A 23,121-nucleotide genomic window follows, 5' to 3' on the forward strand; every position below is an offset into this window, starting at 1 on the left:
AATCAAAATCAAATCAAAATCAAATCAAAATCAAATCAAAATCAAATCAAAATCAAATCAAAATCAAATCAAAATCAAATCAAAATCAAATCAAAATCAAATCAAAATCAAATCAAAATCAAATCAAAATCAAATCAAAATCAAATCAAAATCAAATCAAAATCAAATCAAAATCAAATCAAAATCAAATCAAAATCAAATCAAAATCAAATCAAAATCAAATCAAAATCAAATCAAAATCAAATCAAAATCAAATCAAAATCAAATCAAAATCAAATCAAAATCAAATCAAAATCAAATCAAAATCAAATCAAAATCAAATCAAAATCAAATCAAAATCAAATCAAAATCAAATCAAAATCAAATCAAAATCAAATCAAAATCAAATCAAAATCAAATCAAAATCAAATCAAAATCAAATCAAAATCAAATCAAAATCAAATCAAAATCAAATCAAAATCAAATCAAAATCAAATCAAAATCAAATCAAAATCAAATCAAAATCAAATCAAAATCAAATCAAAATCAAATCAAAATCAAATCAAAATCAAATCAAAATCAAATCAAAATCAAATCAAAATCAAATCAAAATCAAATCAAAATCAAATCAAAATCAAATCAAAATCAAATCAAAATCAAATCAAAATCAAATCAAAATCAAATCAAAATCAAATCAAAATCAAATCAAAATCAAATCAAAATCAAATCAAAATCAAATCAAAATCAAATCAAAATCAAATCAAAATCAAATCAAAATCAAATCAAAATCAAATCAAAATCAAATCAAAATCAAATCAAAATCAAATCAAAATCAAATCAAAATCAAATCAAAATCAAATCAAAATCAAATCAAAATCAAATCAAAATCAAATCAAAATCAAATCAAAATCAAATCAAAATCAAATCAAAATCAAATCAAAATCAAATCAAAATCAAATCAAAATCAAATCAAAATCAAATCAAAATCAAATCAAAATCAAATCAAAATCAAATCAAAATCAAATCAAAATCAAATCAAAATCAAATCAAAATCAAATCAAAATCAAATCAAAATCAAATCAAAATCAAATCAAAATCAAATCAAAATCAAATCAAAATCAAATCAAAATCAAATCAAAATCAAATCAAAATCAAATCAAAATCAAATCAAAATCAAATCAAAATCAAATCAAAATCAAATCAAAATCAAATCAAAATCAAATCAAAATCAAATCAAAATCAAATCAAAATCAAATCAAAATCAAATCAAAATCAAATCAAAATCAAATCAAAATCAAATCAAAATCAAATCAAAATCAAATCAAAATCAAATCAAAATCAAATCAAAATCAAATCAAAATCAAATCAAAATCAAATCAAAATCAAATCAAAATCAAATCAAAATCAAATCAAAATCAAATCAAAATCAAATCAAAATCAAATCAAAATCAAATCAAAATCAAATCAAAATCAAATCAAAATCAAATCAAAATCAAATCAAAATCAAATCAAAATCAAATCAAAATCAAATCAAAATCAAATCAAAATCAAATCAAAATCAAATCAAAATCAAATCAAAATCAAATCAAAATCAAATCAAAATCAAATCAAAATCAAATCAAAATCAAATCAAAATCAAATCAAAATCAAATCAAAATCAAATCAAAATCAAATCAAAATCAAATCAAAATCAAATCAAAATCAAATCAAAATCAAATCAAAATCAAATCAAAATCAAATCAAAATCAAATCAAAATCAAATCAAAATCAAATCAAAATCAAATCAAAATCAAATCAAAATCAAATCAAAATCAAATCAAAATCAAATCAAAATCAAATCAAAATCAAATCAAAATCAAATCAAAATCAAATCAAAATCAAATCAAAATCAAATCAAAATCAAATCAAAATCAAATCAAAATCAAATCAAAATCAAATCAAAATCAAATCAAAATCAAATCAAAATCAAATCAAAATCAAATCAAAATCAAATCAAAATCAAATCAAAATCAAATCAAAATCAAATCAAAATCAAATCAAAATCAAATCAAAATCAAATCAAAATCAAATCAAAATCAAATCAAAATCAAATCAAAATCAAATCAAAATCAAATCAAAATCAAATCAAAATCAAATCAAAATCAAATCAAAATCAAATCAAAATCAAATCAAAATCAAATCAAAATCAAATCAAAATCAAATCAAAATCAAATCAAAATCAAATCAAAATCAAATCAAAATCAAATCAAAATCAAATCAAAATCAAATCAAAATCAAATCAAAATCAAATCAAAATCAAATCAAAATCAAATCAAAATCAAATCAAAATCAAATCAAAATCAAATCAAAATCAAATCAAAATCAAATCAAAATCAAATCAAAATCAAATCAAAATCAAATCAAAATCAAATCAAAATCAAATCAAAATCAAATCAAAATCAAATCAAAATCAAATCAAAATCAAATCAAAATCAAATCAAAATCAAATCAAAATCAAATCAAAATCAAATCAAAATCAAATCAAAATCAAATCAAAATCAAATCAAAATCAAATCAAAATCAAATCAAAATCAAATCAAAATCAAATCAAAATCAAATCAAAATCAAATCAAAATCAAATCAAAATCAAATCAAAATCAAATCAAAATCAAATCAAAATCAAATCAAAATCAAATCAAAATCAAATCAAAATCAAATCAAAATCAAATCAAAATCAAATCAAAATCAAATCAAAATCAAATCAAAATCAAATCAAAATCAAATCAAAATCAAATCAAAATCAAATCAAAATCAAATCAAAATCAAATCAAAATCAAATCAAAATCAAATCAAAATCAAATCAAAATCAAATCAAAATCAAATCAAAATCAAATCAAAATCAAATCAAAATCAAATCAAAATCAAATCAAAATCAAATCAAAATCAAATCAAAATCAAATCAAAATCAAATCAAAATCAAATCAAAATCAAATCAAAATCAAATCAAAATCAAATCAAAATCAAATCAAAATCAAATCAAAATCAAATCAAAATCAAATCAAAATCAAATCAAAATCAAATCAAAATCAAATCAAAATCAAAATCAAAATCAAATCAAAATCAAATCAAAATCAAATCAAAATCAAATCAAAATCAAATCAAAATCAAATCAAAATCAAATCAAAATCAAATCAAAATCAAATCAAAATCAAATCAAAATCAAATCAAAATCAAATCAAAATCAAATCAAAATCAAATCAAAATCAAATCAAAATCAAATCAAAATCAAATCAAAATCAAATCAAAATCAAATCAAAATCAAATCAAAATCAAATCAAAATCAAATCAAAATCAAATCAAAATCAAATCAAAATCGAATCAAAATCAAATCAAAATCAAATCAAAATCAAATCAAAATCAAATCAAAATCAAATCAAAATCAAATCAAAATCAAATCAAAATCAAATCAAAATCAAATCAAAATCAAATCAAAATCAAATCAAAATCAAATCAAAATCAAATCAAAATCAAATCAAAATCAAATCAAAATCAAATCAAAATCAAATCAAAATCAAATCAAAATCAAATCAAAATCAAATCAAAATCAAATCAAAATCAAATCAAAATCAAATCAAAATCAAATCAAAATCAAATCAAAATCAAATCAAAATCAAATCAAAATCAAATCAAAATCAAATCAAAATCAAATCAAAATCAAATCAAAATCAAATCAAAATCAAATCAAAATCAAATCAAAATCAAATCAAAATCAAATCAAAATCAAATCAAAATCAAATCAAAATCAAATCAAAATCAAATCAAAATCAAATCAAAATCAAATCAAAATCAAATCAAAATCAAATCAAAATCAAATCAAAATCAAATCAAAATCAAATCAAAATCAAATCAAAATCAAATCAAAATCAAATCAAAATCAAATCAAAATCAAATCAAAATCAAATCAAAATCAAATCAAAATCAAATCAAAATCAAATCAAAATCAAATCAAAATCAAATCAAAATCAAATCAAAATCAAATCAAAATCAAATCAAAATCAAATCAAAATCAAATCAAAATCAAATCAAAATCAAATCAAAATCAAATCAAAATCAAATCAAAATCAAATCAAAATCAAATCAAAATCAAATCAAAATCAAATCAAAATCAAATCAAAATCAAATCAAAATCAAATCAAAATCGAATCAAAATCAAATCAAAATCAAACAAATTTATATATTTGATAGAAAATAATTATGAAACTAAATATAGATTTCTACTTTATGAAATGTAATAACATGAATTGTAATGCAGTTATAAAATATAAATTTAGAACTCTAATTTGTATCTTTTGTATGTATTTTGCTAAAGCCGGTATTAAAGCAGTCCCTAGAGCGACTATAATGCCAATTAGTGATATTATGCTGTCCAGATTGGAAACCTGGGGAGTGTTGCAATTGTCGTATTAGTGACGGCGCAAAAAAGGTGCGAAAACTTCAAAACTGTCGCAAAAAATATTTCAATTTGTAAGTGTTTTTAGTTGATGGCAAAACGAAGTCACTATAATCCGGTTCCATTGACACGCTCTTTCACCCATCATTAGATTCCCAAAAGCGACAAAACAGAAAATTTTCTCCGATTTGAACACCTCCACGCATTCGAAACATCAAAATTCATTGATTTTGAAGTCCCATTGACACGCCCTATTACGTACCGCTAATCTTTTGTTGGATGCATAATTTTCTATTGTCATCAATTTTCGCACCCCTCACCAGATGAAACACAACATCAACGATTTAAAAAGTAAATCAATTTGCATTCATGTCTGATCACGATCACGTTTGATTTTTGTCACAATGCTCAAAACAGATCAAATCATCCAATGATTGATCTTACAAAAATCTAGATCTGCTGTGTTTCAAAATCAGCAGTGATTTTGTGTAACGGAAGATCATTGCCGATCGTCTTAGATGTGATTTGGAGATGACTGATCAACTGATCGTAAAAAGATCAGATCAGTAGTGATCTTTAAAGGAAAGATCACAAGTGATTCATGATCAGTAGTGATCGTGATTTGATGATTTTTTGATCGTGATTTTGCCAGCCCTGACTCTAACTATTATCAATTAGAGCAACGAACACTCCACCTCCAGCACTACCCGTACAACAACTAGAAGAAACCAAATATATTGGCTTATAATCGCGTATAGCGAACCATGTAAGGATTTTTTAAATGTTTTATTCATTTAAATCCCACGAATTGCGAAGAAAGAAGTGCCAGAGCTTCGCTTAATATAGTAAGGGAGAAACCCCAAGATATTCCGTTCACGACTGCATTCTTTAACCTCCTGCAGCCATTCAGTCATCGGCACGGAAATACACCTTGACTTAGGAGTTCCTATTTTTGTGGCCTTTTACGACATGGACCAGGAAACCAGTGGATCAATTCTTGGTAGAAAATAATTTCGCCGGATGCCACACAGCTTATTTGTTTGGTGGACCTATACCACCGCTGCTAATAATATCTGCTGCTGTACAACAAATCGTTCGAGAAAATGTTCCGAACAGCGCTTAATATCGTAGTGAGTGAAAAATATCGTAGTTAGTGAAAAAGCTGCAAACGAAATTATGTAAAAAGAATACTCTTAACAAAAATTATATCAGTTTAAATTCTATCGCCACTGCGAGCAGATGTATTGTGTGTCGTTTGCAAAGCTAGTTTCGCTTCCGACAAGAGCGATTACGTCACAGTTGCTAGTCGTTTGCATTGGTGAAAGAACAACGAAAAAGGGACAACGGTGGAGAGCATCACACAAAATCAGTCGTTCTAATGGCGCTAAAAGTTTTCTATAGAACTCTTAGGATTTCTTCTTCGCTTTGATTAGATTTGTGCACTTTTCGCTGGGTGAAATTCCCAGTAATCGAGATCAAGTGAAGCCTTCTTTGTTTTTGCGAAAAATGTGAAAAAGGGGAATGCTTGCATAATTCATACAATTGATGAACCTATTGATATTCGGAAGTGTTAAGGAACATGTCAGTTGTTTTCGTATTCACGACATCCAGTTATGTCTCTGACATTACCCAACAATTTTTTGGACTGATTCCCTGACATTTTTCGGATTGATTCTTCGTTCTTAGTTGGATTCGATCTCATCAACATAATAACAAGCAATTCACAGTGTTTAGAATTGGGTAAATAGTTGAGCTAACAAGCGTGTCAAATTTGCGTTTTAATCGAATCAAAGTTGTACATCGCTGGTACACTGACTAAATGGGGTAAAGGGCTACCTCTTAAACGAAATGAACCATGGTTCAAAGGATCTAAGTAATTATAGCAATCTGAAAGGGACTAGCCAAAGCAAATACTACCTGATCCAGACACTAAAGAAGAGACGAGAGCTTTACTTCTATACCACGACATAGAAGGCCCGATGCGTTTGATGAACGTAAGCAACGTAAGCAGCCCCGTGTCACCGCATATGTTGGTAGATTTGTGGAAAACTGTCGGTGCAAACATACAAACACAGGCATTTTTCGTATTCGACGATATGAGTCGAATTGTCCCGGAGGGCCGAGACTTGGTCCAACGTCGATTGTCACAGTGATTGCATCGCCTTTCTATATGAGAAAGGCAAAAATCACAGAATTGTGGAAACTAATGATTTTCGAATGGTATAAACCGAATCGTGTATATAATAAAGCTGAAAATCACTATTTCATCTTTGAATAATGACCCAATAGTAACTTTTGAACGAATCTAAGCTTGTGTCATTTTATCGTCGGACCCAAAATTTACAGCCATTTGATCTTCGAACTTGATCAATGACACAATAGGAGCTCTCAAACGAGTCTAAGTTTGTTAAAATTGGTTCAGTCATCTTCCGGAAAATTGAGCGGAAAGAAAAAGGGGATTTTTTCGTTACTTATACCATGTCTTCGGAGCCTGAAGTAATCGCAGTTTGATCGTCAATGACCAAGCTTTCAAACGAATCTAAGCTTGTTTAAATCATTTAGGCCATCTCCGAGAAAATTGAGCGCTAAGAAAAATCTTTGAAAGGTTCACACACATAGAGACAATTTCTGATCTCGTTGAGCTGAGTCTCTGGAGCTCCAATCAACATACTGAAACTTCAGCTAACACATGGATCAATAAGTCCCGAGACTTACAATGGAAACAACATTTTTTTTTATTCATCAACATAATCACCTTTTAGAATCATACAATGGTTCCAACGTTTTTCCATTTTTTCAATACCATGTTCATAAAAAAATTTATCTTTCGCTTCAAAATAAGCTTCAGTTTCAGCGATGACCTCCTCATTTGAGCCAAATCCATTTCCCTGGAGCATTTTTTTAAGATCAGCAAAGAACCAGTAGTCACTGGGGGCTAAATCTGGCGAGTATGGGGGGTGAGGAAGCAGATCAAAGCCCAATTCGTTCAATTTCGCCATTGTTTTCATCGACTTGTGGCAGGGTGCATCGTCATTGTCGAAAGCAATCGCGGCACCCACTTGGAAAAAAACCTTTTTCATGCTCAATTTCTCCTGAAGGATAGTAAATAAACTTCCATATGATATCTGTGTCATCTCAGCAATCTCACGGAGCTTCACTTTACGATCTTTCATTATAATTTTTGTCACTTCATTCACATTTTCCGGTGTAACGGCTTCCACAGGTCTACCCGAGCGTTCCGCGTCATTTGTGTCGGTACGACCACGTTTAAACTCGGCGAACCACCGACAAATCGTTGCTTTAGATGGACAAGAGTCCGGATAACATTTTTCAATCCATTGTTTCGCTTGCACGGTGTTTTTACCCATTAAAAAACAATGTTTTATCAAAACATGAAACTCGGTTTTTTCCATTTGTTAAACAAACTACAAAACGACTTTACTCCAACCTCGATAACTCAGATGTTTCTGGTCGGATCGACTTAAAATTTTACCCGTTTGAAGCAAAGGTTAGTACTCTAGAAATACGTGGTAACTGGTTTACTACGAGCGCCATCTCTGCTTTAGTCTCGGGATTTATTGATCCATGTGTTATTCTATTACCTTTCTATAGATATCAAAAATCGACCATGTTCCATATTTTTCAAGCCGGAGTTGTATTGGCCTGAAAAGCAATAATTTTGAGGGTAGCATAAGTTTTTTCAATTGAATCTAAGTTTGCAAAAATCCAGCTATCTTGAAGAAAATTGACTGCATGTTCTGGTACACTCACACACATCTCGACGAAATGGGTAGCATGGTTCAAAAATCGATTTACGAAAACTAAAATAGTTCATATCAAATAATAGCCATATCAGAGCAAAATTGAATTCATATTGATATGTTCGACTTTTCCGTTGCATTTTCGTAACATGCTGCTGCCAAAAACCCATGTATTACAGAATCAATCAACGTGGCTGATGTAGCATGTGTACCATGAGAGAAATATTGTTTTTACATACTCTCTACAACTCGACTTATTCTTGTACCAGGTTTGCGAAAATTGCCATACTGTCCCGCTTCCAACCAAAGAAAGTGAACGAAAAGGAAATTTACAAAGTTATAACCAAAATATATAAATATGTACCGATCCTTATTATCGTTGCTCTAAAAACCAACACATGTGTTACGTATTTAAAAACATTTCAAACTTAAACAAGTATTGCAGAGAGAGACTAGATATTTTATGTTTTAAATAACGGATTGCCTTCTAGTGTAAATTTTGGCGTCCAGACGCTAACATCGTCGCCGGTTCAAGTGGAAATAAATCGGTATGTGAATATAATTTCGGTCGCAGTTATTCTTTAGCTTAGTACGATTGATTCATACATTTTATTTATACTTTTTTTGACAAATGAACGAATCAAGTGAATAATAACTTTCGTTTTTCATGAAAAAAAGTATGTTGAATTTAAGGTTAAAAATCCGTTTAAACTAGTACAGATAATATAAATAGAAAAATCGCAGTGATTGATTGTCAAGATTATTTGTTGAATTGAATCCTCGAGCAACAGATCCATGCTATCGTGTCGCAAAACTATGTAAATTAGCTAGTGAACTTTTACGCATACTACTGAGATTAACCGTAAAACAGTAATAAAACTCTGTGAAGAGCGTGTGTGCACGGTTTGCCAGCTGCAAGAATTGAATTAGACTAGATTGAATACACAAAGCGTGCTGTTTTGAAAATAGAATAGTTTTGCCACGTCTCAAGGGTGCATAATCTGAGGAAACTGCTTGCCAGTATAACATCAACAACAATTTCCGTTTCTTATGCTTATTAGCTATTAATGCTTAGAGAAGCTTATCTACATATATTTCATTCTTGGTCTTCTCTGCCCTCAACTATTCATATGTGTTTAAAAGTCTGCATGTAATATTCATGATAAAAAAGTGTTCATTCTACTGAATTCCTTATTTCACAAGTATTATTAATACATTCCTTATTTCACAAGTATTATTAATAAATAAATAAATAAATAAATAAATTCTCTCATAGGCGGATCAACTGATTTCAGCAATATTATACTGAAATTGCGCTTTACTACTGCTTTTCATCTGGAGTCCAGGCCCGGCTGAGAAAATATGAAATGATTACTGTTACATGCTTACAGATATGAAATGCACGTATAAGAACATATTCTACCTGTCTGTTCGTTCACATCACGTATAGTTAGTGTGCCCACATGACTTGTTATGCCAATAATTTTTCATCAATGAATCTTTTAACTAGCAACACAAAGTGATTGCCTATACAACAAGTGTGAAATTGATTACATCTTGATGTAAGTTCTAATACGTAAACGAGTTGTAGAAAAATAAAAAATATAAGTAATTATTTGAAATATTGTTGAGAGTATGAACAGCAGAAATTCATTGGATAATTTATCAAACACCCCATAAAATTGAAACAGACACAATTTATACTACTTGAACTTCTGTAATATAACAACTAGATCGGAAAATGTCTGTGTGTGAATGTGTGTGCACTTTTCAATATTTTTTTTCCTTTCTCATATAGGAAAGTCATGAAATTACTGAAAAAAAATCGACTAGCAAAACTGACCCGGAAGGCCAAGTATCCTGTACCTGTATGTGAAAAAAGGCGAGTGGGTAATGTCAGAGACATAACTGGATGTCGTGAATACGAAAAAACTGACACGCTCCCATCACTTTTCCGAATATCAGTTAGTTGATTGATTGTATGAATTGTGCAAGCTTTCCTCTTTTTCACTGAGAGTTTGAAGCGATGCACCTACATTAAAGTACAGATTAGTTTCATTAAACAGCTACTATTCTACAACTATATATTCCAAACTTGAAACAATTCCTTTTTAATTTTCTTATATAGGAGGCTAGGTACGACAAATTTGTATCTTATTTTTATTGAAGCTATAAAGTTCGAAGATATCTGATTCTTCTCGAAATTTCAGTACGAGACAATTGCAAAGGCCTGGTCTGAAATGTATCGACGATCTTCGGTATGCAAGAGTCATTCTAATAATAATAATGATAGTAATAATAATGATAATAATAATAATAATAATACAGATTAACCTGTATATATGGCAACCCTGTTTTACATGGCACATTTTCACACGACCCCATACTAGTATAAAGATGTGTTCAACATCACTTTCGATTTCGCATTGCCGTTCGAAATTGTATGTGTTAGTGACGGTACAAATCTGCCTTTCTACCGGTTTTCGGTGCCATCGTGATGACGGTGTCTCGTACGTTCAGAGTAGCTGCTTTAACTTAAATGACGCTATTTCTCACATCACATTTCATTTTATACCTGCTACTGGCAGCGGTGTACGGACAGCCCCTTTGTTCAAATATCGCAGAACGGGAAACAGTTAGACGATATAAAAAAGGAGTTAGTAGAGCGGCAGCCAGTAATACTGAATTGGCTGTCTAGCTGTTAACAGCATCTTGTGGAATTTTTACGCAAAAACACGCACACAGGAAGAACAGTTAAGGGCAAGGCAAAGTTCCGCTCGAACCGTGCTGGTCTGCAGTTCCCAGTTGGCAAAATCCATCGTCTGCTCCGGAAGGGAAACTACGCAGACTACGTGTCGGTGCCGGTGCACCGGTCTATCTGGCGGTAGTGATGAAGTAATTGGCTGCCGAAATGTTGGAATTGGCCGGTAACGCTGCCCGTGACAACAAGAAAAGGAGAATCATCCCTCGCCATCTGCAGCTGGCCATCCGTAACGACGAGAAGTTGAAAACCCCGTCCTTTTCAGGACGACCACATCATTGTGATGAAGAAATATTTAGGATTGCTTTAAATTTAGCCAGTTCTGATACGCCTGGAAAATAGAATGCGCAAATCAAGTGGAAACATTTGTTCTAACAATTTGTTCATTTTTGTTTTCGGCCGCATACTAAAGTAATCACGACAAAAATAAATATTGATCTGTATACGTGGCAACTCTGTTTCGCACGGCATATTTGTATACTAGTATAAAGATGTGTTCAACATCCTCACTTTCGCTTTCGCATTGCCGTTCGTAAACAAATGTGTTAGTGACGGTGCAAATTAATTTAACTTCCATCTTGATGAATCTTTTGGTAGGAAATATTGAGATCTGAGATGGTTCTCGTGTGTGTCTTGTTTCGGCAATGGGCCTTGCTGGACTTTTTGGCTGCCTTTCTACCGGTTTTCGGTGTCATTGTGCTGACGGTGTCTCGTGCATTCAGATCGGGAAACAGTGAGACGACAGGTCCTCGATGTTGCTCTCGTGTGTCTTGTTTCGGGAACAGTTGCTCAGCAAATGATAGGAAAAATGCACCACTCCACTTTTATATGGATGCTCTTGTATAGATGCAGACATCTCGCGTTCTGATTTGCTGGTGCTGTCATGAGTTTAATCAAACAGGTTTTTCAATAGTGTACTATTGAAAAACTTCAATGTTGTTGCAATACACGTTCAAGTTGAAAATTTTCGATTCTATTGGTAGTTAAATTGTATAAATCCTTCTACAGATCACTGAGCTATGAGCTTTCAAAATACGAGAAAGGCAAGCGCGCCTTATGAATTATCTTCTTTGATACTCGTTTATACCAAACATTTCAGAACAGTTCAATTTTGAACTATTTGAGAATATGTCACACAACTGAAAATTTTATCATAAAATTGTGATCATATTTTCGATGGCATGTAGCAAGAATTATGTTGATTCATTAGATATAACAGGAGATATTCACGATCAAAAACTTATCACTCTCTCAGAGGGTAAATTTTGAAAAGGCGCCCCATTGTAAAGTAGGTCATATTCACGACAAAATATTCTGAATTTGACTCAAATTTATTATAATTTGTATGCTATATTAGTTGCTTATTAAACGAACCAACTTCGGATATACTGATCTCATTTCCCGGTTCTGGAAGTACCGCAAATGGTTTTCGAGAACTCCATTTCATTCTTTTAAATATGGCTCCACCGATTCTCACATTCTTAGGCTCAAATGAAAGGTTTCAGTTCCATAGAAAGGTTCTAGTCCTATAGAAAACTATAGGGTAAAGTGTGTTTAAAATTGCATACCGTCATTAAGGGCGACGATGCAAGAAAAGGAAAAATAATCTTAATTTCACATATTTTTTTACAAATTTAAATGTACTACCGTTTCGGGTGCTTTACCCTAGGATCAAATTCCGGGCACTGCACACAAGAAGGTACTGGATGGGAGGAACGGGTGGGCAGGAGAAAAGAGGAGAAAAGGTGAGGTGATAGTCACGGTATATCAATGAACATCGCTCTTTTCCGCTTTAGACACCGAGCACTTAAGACGGTTTACTTCAGCATAGTGAAAAAAGTACATAGTTAGATTTCTGTAAATTTATTAATGACAAGCCGCACCGTTTGAGGCTAGTGTAGAAATGTTTATCAAGCCGAATTTAAGACGTGTCAGGTAAGAAATTATGGATCTGCTAAGATAAATCCCTCATACCTCCCTTATACAACCATTAGGACTCTATGTTCGAGCTGGAAATTGAGATTCAGGATTAGGTTGAGCACGCTAGTTCCCTAATGGACCCGAACGGATAAACTATTCATTGTTGCTATTCCACCACCACTAGAAATATCGGTCAGCAGCCAAATGACCTCCAATTGAATGTTCGTACGATAGCATTGATAGCTAGTACCCTTCCTCCCCGGAAACACCTACACATACAAATACTAGGTACACAGTTTGAAAAATTCATGTGGTTTTACATCTTATAATATGCACATAAGTGGAGCGTTGTATTTCACACAAATTTATATTCAATAACAAGTAAAATTGTTTGATTTGCAAGTTACATGGCTTAAAATCAAATGAAATAAAGAACAAAAAATCAAAAGCAATTGCGCGACTTGAATCTAGAAACATTCGGTCACAAAGCACATCGGTTAATCGACTGAACCACAGAAGAACATATCTGCTTGTTGAATAATTGATACGTATAAATCCATGCAGCGGAACTTGGTAGCCGAGTGCAAATTTGTAGAATTATATCAAAAATTCATATTTTTTTCTGTATCATAAAAATCAGCTTTTGTAGACAAGAAAAAACCTGCTTTAATCCACCTAGTGGTCTAATGTTGCCTTTCTCATATCAAACATACTATCATATATAATACTGTAGTACTCCTCAAAATAGTTTTTTTCAATTTTTGGAAGATTAACCGGAATCGGTTTAGTAGACCGTTTACTGATAATGACTACCGATTGGAGTAGTTTTTTGACCGAGTTAGAAATTTTTCACGTTTTCTGTTTCGCCTAGAAGTGATGGTATAAAATTTTGTCACTTTACCTAATGTATTCAGAATAAAATTTAATACACTTCACCCTATATATCGGGAACCAGATGCTCCCTCCGAGCTCCCTGGAGTTATTAATTGTTTCCATTGATTGTATAGATAAACAACTTTAAACGCGTTTTTCCGCAGGTTTTGAAAGTGAACATCGTCATTCAAAAACTATTGAACTATTTTTTAAAATTTTGCACACTCTTTCTACATATAACAAACCAGACCGCAACGTTCTCCGTTTTGCTGTTTGATACTTTGGGAGGTTTAACAGCTACAAAATGGCGGATTTTTTCTTGAAAAATCGTAGTTTTCACTTTGACCAACCTCCAAAAATAAAAAAATCAAACAAAAACGTTGGAGTCTAGGAAAACTTCTACTCTAACTATGCTGCGTTCATTTGTTCACTTCTGATTAGTCTGCGCTGAGATAAAGTGGACACCACAAATCATGAATTTTAAAAAGCATCCTGAAAAATACTTCTTCACTGATTTATTTCTCAATATTTTTCCACGTAAAATTTACAAAATGTTGTCCGAATGATGTTTCTTATCATGCAAAACATTTGAATTTATTTTTTGGACGATAATTCTGTAAAAAATCGCAAAAATGATGATTTTTTTCATCGTTTACCGTTTACCCCTCCCCTAAAACATTAGTTTGTGAAAATTTGTCAAACCATCGCTGAGAAAACTGAGTGAGATCAATTTGCGAAAATACGAACACAAATGTGAAAATACGACCACAAGGAATCTCAGTCTGGGAACCAAGACAACCGAACTCAGTTTGTTTGGCCGTCTTCTTTATTTTTAATATCTACTTATTGGAATATGAGTTAAAATTAAATTATTAAGATTTAAATTGGGTCTTCAGCCACAAGTGGTGACTTTTCAGCCCTATTATATACATGATTTGGTTATTACCATGAAGACATCATGGCTTCCGCAATTCTGTGATTTTTGTGTAGGGAAAATTGTAAACCTACTTGTATTGAGTAATGGGGAAAAGGAACTTATATACTAACGTACTAACTAACACAGAGAACGAATCGATTCAATTGAAGATTGCATCGATTTTTGTCGGAATTTGCTTATAATATTATGTGACATTACATCTAATGGTTCTATATTTGTGAGTCTGTGTAACTCAACAACTTGACCAAATTGATACTGCATAAAGCATGGCTGGTCTGAAAATTTGTTTATAAATGAATAATTTTTTTTTGTCAATTCCAAGCCATTGAACTTGATAATGTGATTATTGTTTTTTTTTAAGAAAAGAAGCTCTTGGCTTATGAGGAAAGATAATTAATTGCGTTTTGCTGCATTTGGTTTAATGTTCCATTTTGAAAAATATTTTCACTGAGAATATTTTTTTAAATAACTATTTATTGAATTATGAGTTAAAATTAAATTATTAAGATTTAAATTGGGTGTTCAGCCACAAGTGGTGACTTTTCAACCCTAATATACATGATTTGATTATTACCATGAAGACCTCATTTGCTTCCGCAATTCTGTGATTTTTGTGAAGGGAAAATTGTAAACCTTGCATTTGGTTTAATGTTCCATTTTGACAGATAATCACTGAAAAAATTTAAACTTCTTTGTAGGCGACTGCAGATCACTCTTAGATTTCTACCAGACTTGAGTCGTCACAGAATAGTGATTTCTATCAAATAACGGGTAGATTTGGAAGATCAGAAATGAAAATATACTAGATTGGAGCTACGCTGAACCCTACGAACACCTGCTCGTACGGGTAGCAATTCATATTTACAATTCTGATAGTTAACATGAAGAGTACGATCAGGTTAATAATTTTGAATTATTTTGATCAAATAAATAGGAAACTGGAAATCAGACATTTTTGCCATTGAACCTTTGTGCCAAACACTGTCGAATACTTTTTCTATGTCTAGTAGAGCAAGTCCAGTGAATAACCCAGAAGATTTATTTGCTTTTATCATGTTCGTTACTCTGACAAGTTGATGAGTAGTTGAATGTTCATGACGAAATCCAAACTACTCTGGTAAACAAAAAATTTCATTCTCATTTATATGAGACATCATTCTAAAAAGTTAGTTTTTTCTAAAAGTTTACTAAAAAAAGGAAGTAAACTAATTGCTTGATAACTTGAAAGAAAAACACTAGTTGAAAATTTTAAGCAAGAGACTCAAGGCAACATCGGGAAGATTTTTAATGAGAATATTTAAAATTCCATCATTACCAGGAGCCTTCATGTTTTTAAGTTTCCTAATGATTGACATAATTTTATCAAAATTTGTCTCAATAATGTCAATTGTAATAACACTTGAGTTGAAATATGACCATATTTCAGTGAGACTTCATTTTCAATAGGACTCACAACGTTCAAATTAAAATTGTGGACACTCTCGAACTACAGATCAAGTTTTTGAGCTTTTTCGCCATTTATAAGAAGTATTTGATTTCCTTCGTTGAGAGCAGGAATTGGTTTCTGAGGTTTCTCAAGAACCTTAGAAAGTTTCCAGAGAGTTTTAGAATAAGGTTTAGTTTATTCAACTTCTTTAAGGAAATTTTCATTTCACAAAATAGTAAATCTATGTTTAATTTCATTTTGTCGTGAATACGACTTACTTTACTATGGGGTGCCTTTTCAAAATTTACCCTCTGAGAGAGTGATAAGTTTTTGATCGTGAATATCTCTTTTGTATCTAACGAATCAACATAAGTTTTGCTACATGCCATCGGAAATATGATCACAATTTTATGAGAAAATATTCAGTTGTGTGACATAATCTCAAATAATCCAAAATTAAACTGTTCTGAAATGTTTGGTATAAACGAGTATCTAAAAGGATATTTCAAAAGGCGCGCTTGTCTTTCTCGTATTTTTAAAGCTCATAGCTCAGTGATCTGTGAAAGGGTTTATATAATCTAACTACCAATAGAATCGAAATTTTTCAACTTAAGCGTGTAAAGAAAAAGCATTGTATTGAAGTATTTCAATAGTACACTATTGTAAAACCTGTCTCATTTGACCCATGTATACACCAGCCAATCAGAACGCGTTCTGAGGAAGGGAACAAAATATCTGCTGCTGTACAACAAATCGTTCGAGAAAATGTTCCGAACAGTGTTTAATATCGTAGTGAGTTCAACAATTTTTTTTTAACTATTTATTGGGATATGAGTTAAAATTAAATTATTAAGATTTAAATTGGGTGTTCAGCCACAAGTGGTGACTTTTCAGCCCTATTATATATATATATGATTTGATTGTTACCATGAGGACATCATTTGCTTCCGCAATTCTGAGATTTTTGTGTAGGGAAAATTCTAAGCCTACTTGTATTGTGTAATGGGGAAAAGGAACTTAAATACTAACTTACTATCTAATACAGAGCGCGAATCGATTCAATTGAAGATTGCATCGATTTTGAGACATTACATCTAATGGTTCTATATTTGTGAGTCTGTGTAACTCATTTGTACTAAACCAGGGAGGACGCTTTAAAATCATTTTCAGAATGTTATTCTGAATCCTTTGAAGCGTTTTCTTCTTGGTGGAACAACAACTTGACCAAAATGGTACTGCATAAAGCATGGCTGGTCTGAAAATTTGTTTATAAATTAACAATTTGTTTTTTAGACAGAGCTTGGAATTTCTGTTTATAAGAGGATATAAACATTTAATATATTTATTACACTTTGCCTGGATTCCTTCAATGTGATCCTTGATAGTGAGTTTTTTGTCATACGTTAAACCTAAGTATTTAGCTTGATCAGACCATGTCAATTGCAAGCCATTCAATTTGAGAATGTGATTATTGTTTGGTGTAAGAAAAAAAGCTCTTGGCTTATGAGGAAAGATAATTAATTGCGTTTTTGCTGCATTTGGTTTAATTTTCCATTTTGACAGATAATCACTGAAAATATTTAAACTTCTTTGTAGGCGACTGCAGATCACTCTTCGATTTCTACCCGTGGCTAACAGACTTGTGTCGTCACCAGGCTTCCCAGCAGTACTGCTTTTCAATGACATCCGCCACGAGATAGCATGAACTGTCTGAGCGCAAAGTCGAAAGCCCAGTCTACAATATGTGTGAAGCATATGCCGAACTGTAGTGGCAACAGCGCTCGCATACCTAAATGAATGCTGTCTGTGAGACAGTTTGTACTCGCCACACGCTTAGAAAAAGTTACTCAGAGTTTGAGTACTAGTTACTCATTTTCAAATGATACATGAAAACGTCAAAAATTGAGTAGTTATCATCAATGATATTGAGTAACTCCTACTCTAAATTTGAGTTAAACGCAAGAACTCGTTTTTTTGTTACTATTCGCAAGATCAGTCTAAAAGTTGTAATAACCATTTGTAGCAACATGTTGTATTTTTAACCTTTTTTTTATATATATATAAAAAATAGGTATAGAATTCACTCAAACTTTCGAAAAATTTTCCGAGGCCCGGAGGGCCGAATGTCATATATCAATCGATTCAGCTCGACGATCTGAGCAAATGTCTGTGTGTGTGTATGTGTGTTGTCAACTAAGAGGTCGAGATCTCAGAGATGGCTGGACCGATTTTGATCAAACTAGTCGCAAATGAAAGGTCTCCCCGTCACCCAGAACGCTATTGAATGGCTTTGGGATCGGATGTTTACTTTTTGAGTTATACGAAGTTTTATGTCAAAATTTTCAAATGTTTTTTGACAGTATCTGTCACATTTGACCTTGAATACAGTATATGTTTCCAGACTTAGATTTCGCTCGGTAATACCTATCCAACAAGCCATAGATTGTTAAAATCCGTCCATTTTTAACGGAGATATCGATATTTTTGTGTAAGCCTTATTCCAGACTTAGATTTCGCTCGGTAATACCTATCCAACAAGCCATAGATTGTTAAAATCCGTCCATTTTTAACGGAGATATCGATATTTTTGTGTAAGCCTTATTCCAGTAGATTTTTGAGCGCTGTATGAAAAAGCAATGCTTGGGAGCAACATGAAACACGATTTTTTATACTGTTACATATGATTGTTTCTAAGTACCTAAAGACTGTGTACAGCATCCTTTTTTATGACAATTTTCCTCAGACCAATTTTAGCACGGTTCATTTTTGGCAACATAATCTTTCGAATATGGCATATGTAAACTAGATGATACCAGCATTATCGAGTTGGAAGTAATTCCATAATTATATTGATTTGAACTATTTACAGCAATAAATGCTGGAAGAACATGACTTCCATATACCATACGACTCAGTTCGTCGAGATCAGCAAATGCGTGTGTGACAAATAATTTCACTCAATTTTCTCGGAGATGGTTAAACCGTTTTCTACAAACTCAGATTCATATGAAATGTCGTATACTCCCAAACAAGGTTCCTGAATTACGTTTGGATCCGATGGATCCACAGGATGATATGTGAATATATGGAATGATAAACTCCGTGCTGTGCTTTAGACTGGAGACGAATATGCTCAAATGTCATTTATGAGGAATAAGTGTCTGATTGGTGCCTGAGCATAACTGACATGTATGTTAATTTGCGATTGACACACTACTCCAAGCGACCACCACTTAATATAGTATTGAGTTCAATTACTTAATATTTTAATACAATACACTCAGAAAAGGAGCATTTTTTTGCAAATTTGGTATATGTGAAATAAAATTTCACACAAAATTTGAGTGATAGTTACTCTATTTTTGGCACATGTACAAATAAAGTATTACTCAGTAAATGAGTAGATTTTACCCAAACATCGTTTCCAGTGGACGAACTCAAATTTGAGTAACTTCGGAGTTACTCTAAATTAGAGTTGTTCCACTTTTTCTGTAGATGAGTGAGATCTTACTCATTTTTGAGTAACTATTTTTAAGCGTGCAGATTGATGATAGTATTCTATCCGGAGAGTGGTCAAACCGAACGGGCTGTTTGTATCCTGTTTCTTTATGTTCGCTCATTCGCATGAACTGTTACGGCGACAGCCTTTGAAAATCGAAGACATCCTTTGATTTTTAGGGAATTACTGTTACGAAGGGCTGTCGCGAGCCGGCTGTCTCATCAATGTCTCTTGAAGTAAAAAACCGGCTGTTTCTGGAGACGAGCTGTGGTTCATAGTGCGCTCGCACTATTTCGATTGCCTCAATGAAACGGTACTAGTACATACGATTGCGTTGTTGGGATTACCTTTGCAAGAAACATTAGGGTTTCATTACAACACATTACCATTGTGAAATATAGAAATTGTTTTAGATTTATATATACTGTCAGCAAAGGCAATGAATTTTAATAACTAACGAATATTAAAAGATAAACACTGAGTTTTGTGTAACGACTCATATATCTGAATTTCTAAAGTATTGATCCTTAGTGCTTCCTTCTTATTCCTAAAGAAACAGATACACTTCCATTCATAAATAATACTCCAAAAATGTCTTATGCACCCTTATTCTGAATATTGACGTTTTGATTTTTCGATCGAATCGTAGTTACTTTTCACAACTATTTAATTATTTAGTGTATTTAACGTTACTCCACCAATTGTCGGCACACTTTGGTACCCGTGCCACACCGATTTCGTTTTGCCAGCAGTTGAAGGAATGAGAATATGAAAACGTTGAGTTCTTAATTTGTTACTACCTTTGAGAACCGGTCTTCAATAAACCTCTTTTGTTTTCATAAATATCACAAAACTATGAAAATAAGTTTATAAGTTTTTTTTATGGAATTCAGTACCTATTAATATAGCTTCATTGCGGCTTAAATTGACTTTCTCTTTGCTATCATTGCAAGTTTCGATGTACTCCCAGGACCTTGTAATTGAGCTCTTTTTCGTTGAGGTGGTAGATCTCTTAGTACCATCTACACAAATACAGGGTCCGCAACCATGAAGTTGATTGGGGAAGCCCTCAGATAAAAAGTAGTTCAACAGATGGTTGTTTATGTGTTTTTTCCTGATGGTGCACATTAAGAATTTTTGTTTCTTGAATGGATCGAAAAGAAGAGCTCAGAAGATATTTTCAAATCGCAAATCATTTAATTAAAATCTCTGAATTATGAGGTATTTTAGATGAGACTGATGTGGTCACTCTGAAACCGGAATTTTGAATGGCCTCGAAAGACATGTGTTATGTACCATTCGACTCACTTCATTGAACTTTTAACGTAATAATGAGCCCGGGGGAACGATTGATATGTGTGCCTCAACTAACTACTAACTTAATTACTATTGTTTTACTCTGTGGGTTCCGTCAAGGACCTCCTAAGACTGTGGGCCCGGCGGCACGTGCCCCTACTATCCCTTTGTAAAAGCGGCCCTGGTAGAAGTATGCTTGTATGTGTTTGTGTGCATGGGCACATTGACCGACTTACCCAAACTCTGGGTTTTGTGGCTCCATAGCCTTTCATTTAGTTTCATCCTTATCTAACTTCTTGTTTCGAAATTAAGGGATGATCGGTACCAAAACTGGGAATTTAAAAATTTAGTTTTTGAATTTTAAATAAAAGACAGACAAATTCGTGTCATATACTGCTCTTAAATTCTGTTTCTCCTAGGATAACTAAAACAATGAGTTTCAAACTTAATTGTGGTCGTTCACCGGGGATTTACACCTACATTTTTCAGAACATAATTTCTTTTCAGAAAGAAAACTGTTAAATATGTGCAATGAACTCGGCTCTCAGAATGTTTCACTATTTAGTTACAATATTTATAGTTCCAAACGTTTGATTTTTTTTAATGCGGACACAAGCTACTAAGCCAATTAGACTTTAGAAAAATTTTCGACATTATTAGACATTGTGACTGTGGAAGTCGGATCCAAATTAAATACAATAGTTCGCTTTGCTATTCACGAATAACTTTCCTTTTCCGATCCCATGTTCGCCCTGGAAGTTCGGAAAATGTGAGGGCGTGAGAGCCGACTCAAACAGAAAACCAAAAATGTGTACGAGAATTGTAGCAAGCGCATATAAACTGGATGTGCTGTTTGAAATTTCAATGCACCGCATCTTCTTCTGCGTGCGGCTCGTAATTGCAACATCTACATTTCCAAAATTGGATTGAGCGTAAAAGCACATCGAGGATATATTACTCAAGAAAGACATTATTACATAACTTGGGGAATTAAAACTTTTTTGTCTAAATAAAATAAAACAAAATAAACATTCGAATCTGTTACGGGCAACCATGCTGCATTCCATGCTTGGAAACATGTTCTTTGGAAGAACCGGAATTTTTCATTCAGTTTTTGCATTCAAAGTTTTGTTGTACGGTACCTGAAAATAAGATGTTTCTAAATGATTTTTGCCTTGCAAATTCCGACTCCAAATTTTGCACTCAAGGTTTTTATTCGATTGGTGGTTCAATGTACATATAATGAACTTAACGAGCCAGGTTTCGTAATTTACAGTCCTGACTTGAAAGGATCCGTAGTATTGCAGCACTGGCCATGCAATAGTCCCGTAGACTTATAAATCGACTGCAAAGTCGAAGGCTATTCAGAATCACGCTAACGAGTATCGAATACGGAATCTTTGATTTGAATATATCTTTCGATACGAACATTTATTTACCGTTTACATATAAATCTAAAATCTGATTCAATTGGCTTATACACTCTTGTATAAGGAACGATCGCGCCTTTACTATCCTGAAGGAAGAGATAAAGAGGATGAAGATAATGCTTCACGCACATCAGTACGCGCATACACTATGAATGTTACAGCCCACAAACCGAACGTAAACTGCCTGAAACGAGCACGCCGAACTGTCTCAGCTGTTGAAATACATTGCTCTTTAATTATGAATATAATTTTTTGAAAACTAACTTTTCTTTCTATGGAATTTCATTGATCGATCGATCGATTCATAGAAGATCGACCAAAATATAAAAACTAACTATCATTAAAACCAAAGTACGTTCTTCAATCCGTTTCGTATTAGTAGTTTCGTATATTATTAATTATCAATTATATTGTTATCAATGCCCTAACAACGGTGATTGCTATGCGCAATGATCAACCGCTGCGCAAAGCAATCACCAAAGGCAAAACTAAAAACCCACATGCTTGTCTCGAATCGTCATATCAAACCTAGAGAAATATATTCGACCGCACCGGCTACTGTTGCAGACCTGGTCAAGGGAGAGTAATATTTTGCTCTCGACAGAAACAACGCAGTGACGGATACCCGAAGTTTACTGTCGCAATAGCGAGAACTTCATACTTCTTCGGCTGTCGTGGACCACGACAAAATGTCTTGAGATGGAATGAACTGTCGAACGAATTGAATGACGGCAACGTTGGCTGTACAGAACTATTTGTCTAGGGGCTGTCGTGATGAAACCTATATTATACAAGATTGGAGCTACGCTC

The 23,121-nt window shown here is 32.7% G+C and overlaps 1 protein-coding gene across 13 annotated transcripts in view; it reads left to right on the forward strand.

Moving 5' to 3' along the window:
• LOC131426980 (innexin shaking-B) overlaps positions 1-23,121 on the forward strand; it is a 1,311,753-nt gene that overhangs the window by 705,976 nt on the left and 582,656 nt on the right. Inside the window, exon 1 of one of the 13 annotated variants that reach the window (XM_058589828.1) lies at positions 4,299-8,717. The exons of 11 other annotated variants lie outside the window; for them this stretch is intronic. The gene's annotated coding sequence lies outside the window, so the exon portion shown is untranslated. One more of the 13 variants, XM_058589830.1, reaches the window with a different exon arrangement.

This window comes from Malaya genurostris, chromosome 2, assembly GCF_030247185.1.
Source record: "Malaya genurostris strain Urasoe2022 chromosome 2, Malgen_1.1, whole genome shotgun sequence".
In the NCBI taxonomy this organism is placed as follows: domain Eukaryota; kingdom Metazoa; phylum Arthropoda; class Insecta; order Diptera; family Culicidae; genus Malaya; species Malaya genurostris.